We start from the raw sequence: 14,039 nt of genomic DNA on the forward strand, positions 1-14,039 counted from the left end.
TTCTTTACAAAGAAACAAAATCTGACCAAAACAAAGTAGAAACTAAAATAAAAACAAAAATGTTATGTTAATTTCATGACACTCACAAAGCACTAAAGGCCTTGTATTCTGAATGACATCAAATATTTCTATGAAGCTCATATGGATTACTGGCACCTCAGGAGCGATATGGTAACTTTGGGCTGTGGTAAGGGTCCCAATGACAAATACTTTGTTTGCACACAATCCGGGTCAAGACTTTACAGTGATTCCTAACATGAATTTCTTTTCTCATATAAATATTAAGTAATGAATATATTCAAATAATCTTAATACATAACATGGTGCAATTTATATGTTGGTACTAATAAGACTGCTTATCAAATTCATCATTTACTTAATTTCCAATCTTCTACTTTCTTTCACCCAAAATCTGTTTCACGCCTCCCAGAAATATCCTGTAAATAGAATTGAGATTTGATCATCTTCGCACTACATAATAGTTTAAGGTTATGACCTAATGGCGATGTGCAGGATATGGCGGTGGTACATGATGTCATTGGGGAAGTGGTCAAGTTCAGAAAGGACACAAAAAATGAAAGAGATCAGGTGAAATAGAAATAATATAAAATATTTTCTAACATATATACTCTTCTGTGCTGGAGAAAATGAAGCAAACGACATATGGAAGGTTACAGTCCCTTTAAATAGCAACTATTTAGGATGGTTTTCAAGGCATTTCTTAAAGAGGTTGGATACCCTGTCCAACTGCATTATTTAATGCAATCATCCTGCAGACTTGGAAGCAGTGGGGTGCACCTGCAGAACAGGTAGCCATTATGAATGGATTAAAATGACATATTTGGCTCACATGCACTTACAAGATGCTTAATTGAGTCTGCCAATTCCCAGGCAATTGCTCAATGTTATGATTCTGTGCTGTTGACACGATAAGAAGAAAACCCAAAACAAGGGGTCCTCCTGTCACCTAGTACAAGCCTATTCTGCAGGGGGATGTGTGCCTCTTCCCTAGGAAAAAAAACAGCCAGAGGCATCACTAGGGTCTCTGGAGCCCAGAGCAAGTTTAAGAACGGCTTGCCCCCCCGCCACACCCCTACCCATATACAGAAATGGAAAAATATTTATGTGCGCCTCTGGCGCGCAGCAAAAAATGGGTGTGGCCACATATCGAAGGGGTGTGGCCACTAAAAATGGGGCGTGCCAACATGGCATGCCACCCATTTCTTGTCACTCTGGGAACATTACTTTCCATTCCATATATACCTTAGCTAAACGGTGGTTTCTCACAATGTGGAACCTCTGAAGAAATATATCCTCCATGGGAAGACGGCGTCTTCAGTTGGCATACATTATTCATGTAGGTCACATCGTCCGGAAGATGCCTGTTTGTGTGGGAATATTAACAAGGTCATCATATTAAAACAGCAGTACAACCAGACTCGTTCCCCCTGTTTAACTTCCTGCCCCCTGCATCTCTTAGCCACACCATCTCCCCCTGCATCATCTCTCAGCACACCATAACCTCCCCAGTCATACACACACTGACACAGACACACACTGACAAAAGCCAACACAGACACCCACACCTCTTCCACACAAATGCAGCCAGCTAAATAAATTAAACGGCTTGCGTATGCAGGCGCTTTTAGCATTAGAAGTGCCTGCATACCCATGGCTGCAAAATCATGTTGAAGCTTGAAGAAATCATCCAGGACCTGCTGGGACCTGTAGTGCCACAGAAAAAAACACATATAAACTAGATATGTGCGCCGGACCATTTTTGCTGGATTTGGATTTGGCTCTGATTCGTCGTCCGGCCTTCGATTTGGATTTGCCAAAGCACCATGACTGGTTTTGGATTTGGATTTAGATTTGGATTTTGTTACAAAAATTGACAAAAAAAGCTAAAATCACATAATTTCTACTTTTTTTGTTCCTAGAGTATTATTAGCCCCAATAACATTCATTTACAGTCATTTACAGTCAATTTAGACCACCTCACAGCTCACAATATTATTTTCACTATTATTGGCCAAAGGCTGCAGTGAGCTGGCTGGTTACTAAGCGACACAGTGGTGGCACAGACACTGCAGTTTAAAGCACATGTATGAAACATTGGCACTCACTACTGAGTCACAGTACTTGTGTGTTATGGACACACAGAGGGCTAAGGCCCAATGAGTCATGGTGCATGTATACACAGTGGGCTATGGCCCAAGGAGTCACAGTATTTGTACAGACAGTAGGGTACAGCCCAAGGAGTCATGGTGCTTGTATACACAGAGGGCTAAGGCCCAAGGAGTCACAGCACTTGTATACAGTTACACCGAGGGCTACAGCTCAAGGAGTCACGGTGCTTGTATATAAAGAGGACTACGGCCCAAGAAGTCACGATACTTGTATACACTGTGGGCTATGGCCCAAGACGTCACAGTACTTGTATACACAGCGGGGTACAGCCCACGGAGTCACAGTGCTTGTATACAGATACAGAGAGGGCTACGGCCCAAGGAGTCATGGTGCTTGTATACACAGAGGGCTAAGGCCCAAGGAGTCATGGTGCTTGTATACTCAGAGGGCTACACCTTAAGGAGTCATGTTGCTTGTATACTCAGAGGGCTAAGGCCCAAGGAGTCACAGTACTTGAATACACAGTGGGATACAGCCCAAGGAGTCACGGTGCATGTATACACAGTGGGGTACAGCACAAAAAAAGTTTGTTTTGTTTTACTTTTTAAACTTTTAACTTTCTTCAAAGTCTTTTTTAATTTGTAAATTTTTTTTTTTGCACACAAAGCCACTTGTGAGTCTGGACACAGCCCCTTTAATCAGCAGAGTATAGAGCAGCATACATCAGCGAGCAGTGTGCCCCCTATACACAGTCACTTTACCAGCAAAGCCGTTGTAAGTCTCTGGACACAGCACTTAATCAGCAGAGTATAGCGCAGCATACATCAGTGTGCAGTGTGCCCCCTTACACAGTCACTTTGCCAGCACAGCCACTTGTGAGTCTCTGGACACAGCACTTAATCAGCAGAGTATAGCGCAGCATATATTAGCGTGCAGTGTGCCCCCTTACACAGTCACTTTGTCAGCACAGCCAACTTTAAATGACCCCCAGAGTGTATGTATATTTAGCACAGTGGGCCTAATCTGTATAGTGGCCAAGCATAATAGGGATATATTGCATACTGATCAAGTTACATTAGGCTAAACTGAATATTTATCAATCCTGAAAGTCTACTGTATAATGGGCATAATGGGTCATCCACTATTTCTTCATCATTGCCAATTATATTCTATACTGAGAACAGAGACTATTGGGGAGATTGAATAAGCAGCACGTTTCCATCAGAATATTGCACGCTGATGTAATGCTGGTCATCCTGCAGGAAAACATCGCTCGGCTTTGCTCACACCTATAGAGGTGCAGAAATAACTAGCCTTGGCCTAGCTATTAATGTCATTTCAATATATAAACATCCTAACAGTATTTTCATTTTAATTGTGTTTTTTTATATTAAACCAATTTCTTGCTTGTTTTCTACCCAAGTAGCAGTCTAGAAAAATAAAAATTGGACAGAAGCAGCAGGTCAATGAAATGAGAAAGAGCTGCTAGGAACTGATTGATTGAATGAGTGGATGCAGTAAAAGAGAACTTTGGCGAATAAGGCGATGACAAAGGGACAGATGTGTAATAAATAGCAGGTATATCATGGGAAGCAGAGGTGATGGAGAATATAAACATATCACACATCAGTAGAGATTATTTTGTGCACTTCTCCTTTAAGGAATGTAGAACATGAGTGAGGTCATGCTGTGATGTCATAATGGGAGCTCTTTGCTGTTACTACCACTCTTAACTGCCCAGGACACTGACATAGCATTATCATTGCTGTCATTAACATACTCCAAATACATCTTTTGCACCCAGCCCACTGAGGGAAAGATATCCTCTTGAGGTAAGTATCTCATCAAAGACAAGGGCGTTTCACTTGGATGTGCCTGCAGACTTGGAGCTTGACTACCCTAAAATATGACCTTGAGCTTGTTTATTTCTATAAATGGAGGTTCTAGCAGCACAGCACATCTATCGAAATGTAGTAGCCATTCGGGTAAACTCGGTGCTTCTCAAAAGGGGATGACCATCCTCTTCAGAAAGTTGCGCAGCTTTGTGAGGAATGTAAATTGGGTAATCTCAGTAGATGTGGACAGGAGCTATATTAATGACGTCAGCCAATGTTATTTATTAATGTGGTGAAATGTATACTGCATTTTAGTGTCAAATGTTCATATTTTAAATAAGTTTGGAAATATAACTCTGCATAGCCTCTTAGTGCCCAGAGGGACGGGCAATCCTTCAAGCCATGGGTCCCCAGAGGTTTCCTCCACAGGGGGTTTTTCCTCTCCTGAGTGCTGAAGGATGATTCTTTGTGAGTCATGAGGCTTCCACCATCTTGATCCTCTTATAGGACAAGCTTGTAAGAGCCTCCGGTTAATCTTGGGCACTAATTTATTTTACAATGCAGAGTAAAAATAAAGTGTTGGTTTCCTTGTGCTAAAAATTCATAATAAATATATTTTAAAAATGATTTTGCTTGATGTGGTCTTTGTTTTTTTTCATAATGGAGGCTCTTAGAAGGTTAAGAGGCTGTGAGGTCTAGCAAAGTAAATGAGGTGATAAACTCTTCTTACAGTAAATACTGTATATCTGCTACTATAGAATCAGGGATATGGTCTTACTCCATACTTGTTGTTACCCACTTGTCTTGTTTACAACAATGGTAAAATGAGTTGTATGGAAAATATTAAGAGGATCCAGTGACGTTTTGCAATTTCTTTACAAAGAAACAAAATCTGACCAAAACAAAGTAGAAACTAAAATAAAAACAAAAATGTTATGTTAATTTCATGACACTCACAAAGCACTAAAGGCCTTGTATTCTGAATGACATAAAATATTTCTATGAAGCTCATATGGATTACTGGCACCTCAGGAGCGATATGGTAACTTTGGGCTGTGGTAAGGGTCCCAATGACAAATACTTTGTTTGCACACAATCCGGGTCAAGACTTTACAGTGATTCCTAACATGTATTTCTTTTCTCATATAAATATTAAGTAATGAATATATTCAAATAATCTTAATACATAACATGGTGCAATTTATATGTTGGTACTAATAAGACTGCTTATCAAATTCATCATTTACTTAATTTCCAATCTTCTACTTTCTTTCACCCAAAATCTGTTTCACGCCTCCCAGAAATATCCTGTAAATAGAATTGAGATTTGATCATCTTCGCACTACATAATAGTTTAAGGTTATGACCTAATGGCGATGTGCAGGATATGGCGGTGGTACATGATGTCATTGGGGAAGTGGTCAAGTTCAGAAAGGACACAAAAAATGAAAGAGATCAGGTGAAATAGAAATAATATAAAATATTTTCTAACATATATACTCTTCTGTGCTGGAGAAAATGAAGCAAACGACATATGGAAGGTTACAGTCCCTTTAAATAGCAACTATTTAGGATGGTTTTCAAGGCATTTCTTAAAGAGGTTGGATACCCTGTCCAACTGCATTATTTAATGCAATCATCCTGCAGACTTGGAAGCAGTGGGGTGCACCTGCAGAACAGGTAGCCATTATGAATGGATTAAAATGACATATTTGGCTCACATGCACTTACAAGATGCTTAATTGAGTCTGCCAATTCCCAGGCAATTGCTCAATGTTATGATTCTGTGCTGTTGACACGATAAGAAGAAAACCCAAAACAAGGGGTCCTCCTGTCACCTAGTACAAGCCTATTCTGCAGGGGGATGTGTGCCTCTTCCCTAGGAAAAAAAACAGCCAGAGGCATCACTAGGGTCTCTGGAGCCCAGAGCAAGTTTAAGAACGGCTTGCCCCCCCGCCACACCCCTACCCATATACAGAAATGGAAAAATATTTATGTGCGCCTCTGGCGCGCAGCAAAAAATGGGTGTGGCCACATATCGAAGGGGTGTGGCCACTAAAAATGGGGCGTGCCAACATGGCATGCCACCCATTTCTTGTCACTCTGGGAACATTACTTTCCATTCCATATATACCTTAGCTAAACGGTGGTTTCTCACAATGTGGAACCTCTGAAGAAATATATCCTCCATGGGAAGACGGCGTCTTCAGTCGGCATACATTATTCATGTAGGTCACATCGTCCGGAAGATGCCTGTTTGTGTGGGAATATTAACAAGGTCATCATATTAAAACAGCAGTACAACCAGACTCGTTCCCCCTGTTTAACTTCCTGCCCCCTGCATCTCTTAGCCACACCATCTCCCCCTGCATCATCTCTCAGCACACCATAACCTCCCCAGTCATACACACACTGACACAGACACACACTGACAAAAGCCAACACAGACACCCACACCTCTTCCACACAAATGCAGCCAGCTAAATAAATAAAACGGCTTGCGTATGCAGGCGCTTTTAGCATTAGAAGTGCCTGCATACCCATGGCTGCAAAATCATGTTGAAGCTTGAAGAAATCATCCAGGACCTGCTGGGACCTGTAGTGCCACAGAAAAAAACACATATAAACTAGATATGTGCGCCGGACCATTTTTGCTGGATTTGGATTTGGCTCTGATTCGTCGTCCGGCCTTCGATTTGGATTTGCCAAAGCACCATGACTGGTTTTGGATTTGGATTTAGATTTGGATTTTGTTACAAAAATTGACAAAAAAAGCTAAAATCACATAATTTCTACTTTTTTTGTTCCTAGAGTATTATTAGCCCCAATAACATTCATTTACAGTCATTTACAGTCAATTTAGACCACCTCACAGCTCACAATATTATTTTCACTATTATTGGCCAAAGGCTGCAGTGAGCTGGCTGGTTACTAAGCGACACAGTGGTGGCACAGACACTGCAGTTTAAAGCACATGTATGAAACATTGGCACTCACTACTGAGTCACAGTACTTGTGTGTTATGGACACACAGAGGGCTAAGGCCCAATGAGTCATGGTGCATGTATACACAGTGGGCTATGGCCCAAGGAGTCACAGTATTTGTACAGACAGTAGGGTACAGCCCAAGGAGTCATGGTGCATGTATACACAGAGGGCTAAGGCCCAAGGAGTCACAGCACTTGTATACAGTTACACCGAGGGCTACAGCTCAAGGAGTCACGGTGCTTGTATATAAAGAGGACTACGGCCCAAGAAGTCACGATACTTGTATACACTGTGGGCTATGGCCCAAGACGTCACAGTACTTGTATACACAGCGGGGTACAGCCCACAGAGTCACAGTGCTTGTATACAGATACAGAGAGGGCTACGGCCCAAGGAGTCATGGTGCTTGTATACACAGAGGGCTAAGGCCCAAGGAGTCATGGTGCTTGTATACTCAGAGGGCTACACCTTAAGGAGTCATGTTGCTTGTATACTCAGAGGGCTAAGGTCCAAGGAGTCACAGTACTTGAATACACAGTGGGATACAGCCCAAGGAGTCACGGTGCATGTATACACAGTGGGGTACAGCACAAAAAAAGTTTGTTTTGTTTTACTTTTTAAACTTTTAACTTTCTTCAAAGTCTTTTTTAATTTGTAAATTTTTTTTTTTGCACACAAAGCCACTTGTGAGTCTGGACACAGCCCCTTTAATCAGCAGAGTATAGAGCAGCATACATCAGCGAGCAGTGTGCCCCCTATACACAGTCACTTTACCAGCAAAGCCGTTGTAAGTCTCTGGACACAGCACTTAATCAGCAGAGTATAGCGCAGCATACATCAGTGTGCAGTGTGCCCCCTTACACAGTCACTTTGCCAGCACAGCCACTTGTGAGTCTCTGGACACAGCACTTAATCAGCAGAGTATAGCGCAGCATATATTAGCGTGCAGTGTGCCCCCTTACACAGTCACTTTGTCAGCACAGCCAACTTTAAATGACCCCCAGAGTGTATGTATATTTAGCACAGTGGGCCTAATCTGTATAGTGGCCAAGCATAATAGGGATATATTGCATACTGATCAAGTTACATTAGGCTAAACTGAATATTTATCAATCCTGAAAGTCTACTGTATAATGGGCATAATGGGTCATCCACTATTTCTTCATCATTGCCAATTATATTCTATACTGAGAACAGAGACTATTGGGGAGATTGAATAAGCAGCACGTTTCCATCAGAATATTGCACGCTGATGTAATGCTGGTCATCCTGCAGGAAAACATCGCTCGCCTTTGCTCACACCTATAGAGGTGCAGAAATAACTAGCCTTGGCCTAGCTATTAATGTCATTTCAATATATAAACATCCTAACAGTATTTTCATTTTAATTGTGTTTTTTTATATTAAACCAATTTCTTGCTTGTTTTCTACCCAAGTAGCAGTCTAGAAAAATAAAAATTGGACAGAAGCAGCAGGTCAATGAAATGAGAAAGAGCTGCTAGGAACTGATTGATTGAATGAGTGGATGCAGTAAAAGAGAACTTTGGCGAATAAGGCGATGACAAAGGGACAGATGTGTAATAAATAGCAGGTATATCATGGGAAGCAGAGGTGATGGAGAATATAAACATATCACACATCAGTAGAGATTATTTTGTGCACTTCTCCTTTAAGGAATGTAGAACACGAGTGAGGTCATGCTGTGATGTCATAATGGGAGCTCTTTGCTGTTGCTACCACTCTTAACTGCCCAGGACACTGACATAGCATTATCATTGCTGTCATTAACATACTCCAAATACATCTTTTGCACCCAGCCCACTGAGGGAAAGATATCCTCTTGAGGTAAGTATCTCATCAAAGACAAGGGCGTTTCACTTGGATGTGCCTGCAGACTTGGAGCTTGACTACCCTAAAATATGACCTTGAGCTTGTTTATTTCTATAAATGGAGGTTCTAGCAGCACAGCACATCTATCGAAATGTAGTAGCCATTCGGGTAAACTCGGTGCTTCTCAAAAGGGGATGACCATCCTCTTCAGAAAGTTGCGCAGCTTTGTGAGGAATGTAAATTGGGTAATCTCAGTAGATGTGGACAGGAGCTATATTAATGGCGTCAGCCAATGTTATTTATTAATGTGGTGAAATGTATACTGCATTTTAGTGTCAAATGTTCATATTTTAAATAAGTTTGGAAATATAACTCTGCATAGCCTCCTAGTGCCCAGAGGGACGGGCAATCCTTCAAGCCATGGGTCCCCAGAGGTTTCCTCCACAGGGGTTTTTTCCTCTCCTGAGTGCTGAAGGATGATTCTTTGTGAGTCATGAGGCTTCCACCATCTTGATCCTCTTATAGGACAAGCTTGTAAGAGCCTCCGGCTAATCTTGGGCACTAATTTATTTTACAATGCAGAGTAAAAATAAAGTGTTGTTTTCCTTGTGCTAAAAATTCATAATAAATATATTTTAAAATTGATTTTGCTTGATGTGGTCTTTGTTTTTTTTCATAATGGAGGCTCTTAGAAGGTTAAGAGGCTGTGAGGTCTAGCAAAGTAAATGAGGTGATAAACTCTTCTTACAGTAAATACTGTATATCTGCTACTATAGAATCAGGGATATGGTCCTACTCCATACTTGTTGTTACCCACTTGTCTTGTTTACAACAATGGTAAAATGAGTTGTATGGAAAATATTAAGAGGATCCAGTGACGTTTTGCAATTTCTTTACAAAGAAACAAAATCTGACCAAAACAAAGAAGAAACTAAAATAAAAACAAAAATGTTATGTTAATTTCATGACACTCACAAAGCACTAAAGGCCTTGAATTCTGAAAGTCATAAAATATTTCTATGAAGCTCATATGGATTACTGGCACCTCAGGAGCGATATGGTAACTTTGGGCTGTGGTAAGGGTCCCAATGACAAATACTTTGTTTGCACACAATCCGGGTCAAGACTTTACAGCAATTCCTAACATGTATTTCTTTTCTCATATAAATATTAAGTAATGAGTATATTCAAATAATCTTAATACATAACATGGTGCAATTTATATGTTGGTACTACTAAGACTGCTTATCAAATTCATCATTTACTTAATTTCCAATCTTCTACTTTCTTTCACCCAAAATCTGTTTCACGCCTCCCAGAACTATCCTGTAAATAGAATTGAGATTTGATAATCTTCGCACTACATAATAGTTTAAGGTTATGACCTAAAGGCGATGTGCAGGATATGGCGGTGGTACATGATGTCATTGGGGAAGTGGTCAAGTTCAGAAAGGGCACAAAAAATGAAAGAGATCAGGTGAAATAGAAATAATATAAAATGTTTTCTAACATATATACTCTTCTGTGCTGGAGAAAATGAAGCAAACGACATATGGAAGGTTACAGTAGCTTTAAATAGCAACTATTTAGGATGGTTTTCAAGGCATTTCTTAAAGAGCTTTGATACCCTGTACAACTGCATTACTTAATGCAATCATCCTGCAGACTTGGAAGCAGTGGAGTGCACCTGCAGAACAGGTAGCCATTATGAATGGATTAAAATGACATATTTGGCTCACATGCACTTACAAGATGCTTAATTGAGTCTGCCAATTCCCAGGCAATTGCTCAATGTTATGATTCTGTGCTGTTGACACAATAAGAAGAAAACCCAAAGCAAGGGGTCTTCCTGTCACCTAGTACAAGCCTATTCTGCAGGGGGATGTGTGCCTCTTCCCTAGGAAAAAAAACATCCAGAGGCATCACTAGGGTCTCTGGAGCCCAGAGCAAGTTTAAGAACGGCTTGCCCCCCCCCCCCACACCCCTACCCATAAACGGAAATGGAAAAATATTTATGCGCGCCTCTGGCGCGCAGCAATAAATGGGTGTGGTCACATATCGAAGGGGTGTGGCCACTAAAAATGGGGCGTGCCAACATGGCATGCCACCCATTTCTTGTCACTCTGGGAACATTACTTTCCATTCCATATATACCTTAGCTAAACGGTGGTTTCTCACAATGTGGAACCTCTGAAGAAATATATCCTCAATGGGAAGACGGCGTCTTCAGTCGGCATACATTATTCATGTAGGTCACATCGTCCGGAAGATGCCTGTTTGTGTGGGAATATTAACAAGGTCATCATATTAAAACAGCAGTTCAACCAGACTCGTTCCCCCTGTTTAACTTCTTGCCCCCTGCATCTCTTAGCCACACCATCTCTCCCTACATCATCTCTCAGCACACCATAACCTCCCCAGACACACACACACTGACACAGACACACACTGACAAAAGCCAACACAGACACCCACACCTCTTCCACACAAATGCAGCCAGCCAAATAAATAAAACGGCTTGCGTATGCAGGCGCTTTTAGCATTACAAGTGCCTGCATACCCATGGCTGCAAAATCACGTTGAAGCTTGAAGAAATCATTCAGGACCTGCTGGGACCTGTAGTGCCACAGAAAAAAACACATATAAACTAGATATGTGCGCCGGACCATTTTTGCTGGATTTGGATTTGGCTCTGATTCGTCATCCGGCCTTCGATTTGGATTTGCCAAAGCACCATGACTGGTTTTGGATTTGGATTTAGATTTGGATTTTGTTACAAAAATTGACAAAAAAAGCTAAAATCACATAATTTCGGCTTTTTTTGTTCCTAGAGTATTATTAACCCCAATAACATTAATTTCCAGTCATTTACAGTCAATTTAGACCACCTCACAGCTCACAATATTATTTTCACTATTATTGGCCAAAGGCTGCAGTGAGCTGGCTGGTTACTAAGCGACACAGTGATGGCACAGACACTGCAGTTTAAAGCACATCTATGAAACATTGGCACTCACTACTGAGTCACAGTTCTTGTGTGTTATGGACACACAGAGGGCTAAGGCCCAAGGAGTCATGGTGCATGTATACACAGTGGGCTATGGCCCAAGGAGTCATGGTGCATGTATACACAGAGGGCTATGGCCCAAGGAGTCACAGTATTTGTACAGACAGTAGGGTACAGCCCAAGGAGTCATGGTGCTTGTATACACAGAGGGCTAAGGCCCAAGGAGTCACAGCTCTAGTATACAGTTACACCGAGGGCTACAGCCCAAGGAGTTACGGTGCTTGTATATACAGAGGACTACAGCCCAAGAAGTCACGATACTTGTATACACTGTGGGCTACGGCCCAAGACATCACAGTACTTGTATACACAGCGGGGTACAGCCCACGGAGTCACAGTGCTTGTATACAGAAACAGAGAGGGCTACAGCGCAAGGAGTCATGGTGCATGTATACACAGTGGGCTATGGCCCAAGGAGTCACAGTATGTGTACAGACAATAGGGTACAGCCCAAGGAGTCATGGTGCTTGTATACACAGAGGGCTAAGGCCCAAGGAGTCACAGCACTTGTATACAGTTACACGGAGGGCTACAGCCCAAGGAGTCACGGTGCTTGTATATACAGAGGACTACGGCCCAAGAAGTCACGATACTTGTATACACTGTAGGCTACGGCCCAAGACGTCACAGTACTTGTATACACAGCGGGGTACAGCCCACGGAGTCACAGTGCTTGTATACAGATACAGAGAGGGCTACGGCCCAAGTAGTCATGGTGCTTGTATGCACAGAGGGCTAAGGCCCAAGGAGTCATGGTGCTTGTATACTCAGAGGGCTACAGCTTTAGGAGTCATGTTGCTTGTATACTCAGAGGGCTAAGGCCCAAGGAGTCACAGTACTTAAATACACAGTGGGATACAGCCCAAGGAGTCAAGGTGCATGTATACACAGTGGGGTACAGCACAAAAAAAAGTTGTTTTGTTTTACTTTTTAAACTTTTAACTTTCTTCAAAGTCTTTTTTAATTTTTAAACTTTATTTTTTTTGCACACAAAGCCACTTCTGAGTCTGGACACAGCCCCTTTAATCAGCAGAGTATAGAGCAGCATACATCAGCGAGCAGTGTGCCCCCTATATACAGTCACTTTCCCAGCAAAGCTGTTGTAAGTCTCTGGACTCAGCACTTTATCAGCAGAGAACAGCGCAGCATACATCAGTGTGCAGTGTGCCCCCTTACACAGTCACTTTGCCAGCACAGCCACTTGTGAGTCTCTGGACACAGCACTTCATCAGCAGAGTATAGCGCAGCATATATCAGCGTGCAGTGTGCCCCATTACACAGTCACTTTGTCAGCACAGCCAACTCTAAATGACCCCCAGAGTGTATGTATATTTAGCACAGTGGGCCTAATCTGTATAGTGGCCAAGCATAACAGGGATATATTGCATACTGATCAAGTTACATTAGGCTAAACTGAATATTTATCAAACTTGAAAGTCTACTGTATAATGGGCATAATGGGTCATCCACTATTTCTTCATCATTGCCAATTATATTCTATACTGAGAACAGAGACTATTGGGGAGATTGAATAAGCAGCACGTTTCCATCAGAATATTGCACGCTGATGTAATGCTGGTCATCCTGTAGGAAAACATCGCTCGGCTTTGATCACACCTATAGAGGTGTAGAAATAACTAGCCTTGGCTTAGCTATTAATGTCATATCAATATATAAACATCCTAACAGTATTTTCATTTTAATTGTGTTTTTTTATATTAAACCAATTTCTTGCTTGTTTTCTACCCAAGTAGCAGTCTAGAAAAATAAAATTTGGACAGAAGCAGCAGGTCAATGAAATGAGAAAGAGCTGCTAGGAACTGATTGATTGAATGAGTGGATGCAGTAAAAGAGAACTTTGGCGAATAAGGCGATGACAAAGGGACAGATGTGTAATAAATAGCAGGTATATCTTGGGAAGCAGAGGTGATGGAGAATATAAACATATCACACATCAGTAGAGATTATTTTGTGCACTTCTCCTTTAAGGAATGTAGAACACGAGTGAGGTCATGCTGTGATGTCTTAATGGGAGCTCTTTGCTGTTGCTACCACTCTTAACTCCCCAGGACACTGACATAGTATTATCATTGCTGTCATTAACATACTCCAAATACATCTCTTGCACCCAGCCCACTGAGGGAAAGATATCCACTTGAGGTAAGTATCTCATCAAAGACAAGGGCGTT

Source organism: Taudactylus pleione, unplaced genomic scaffold, assembly GCF_031769625.1.
Source record: "Taudactylus pleione unplaced genomic scaffold, aTauple2 ptg000010l, whole genome shotgun sequence".
NCBI classification, from domain to species: Eukaryota; Metazoa; Chordata; class Amphibia; order Anura; family Myobatrachidae; genus Taudactylus; species Taudactylus pleione.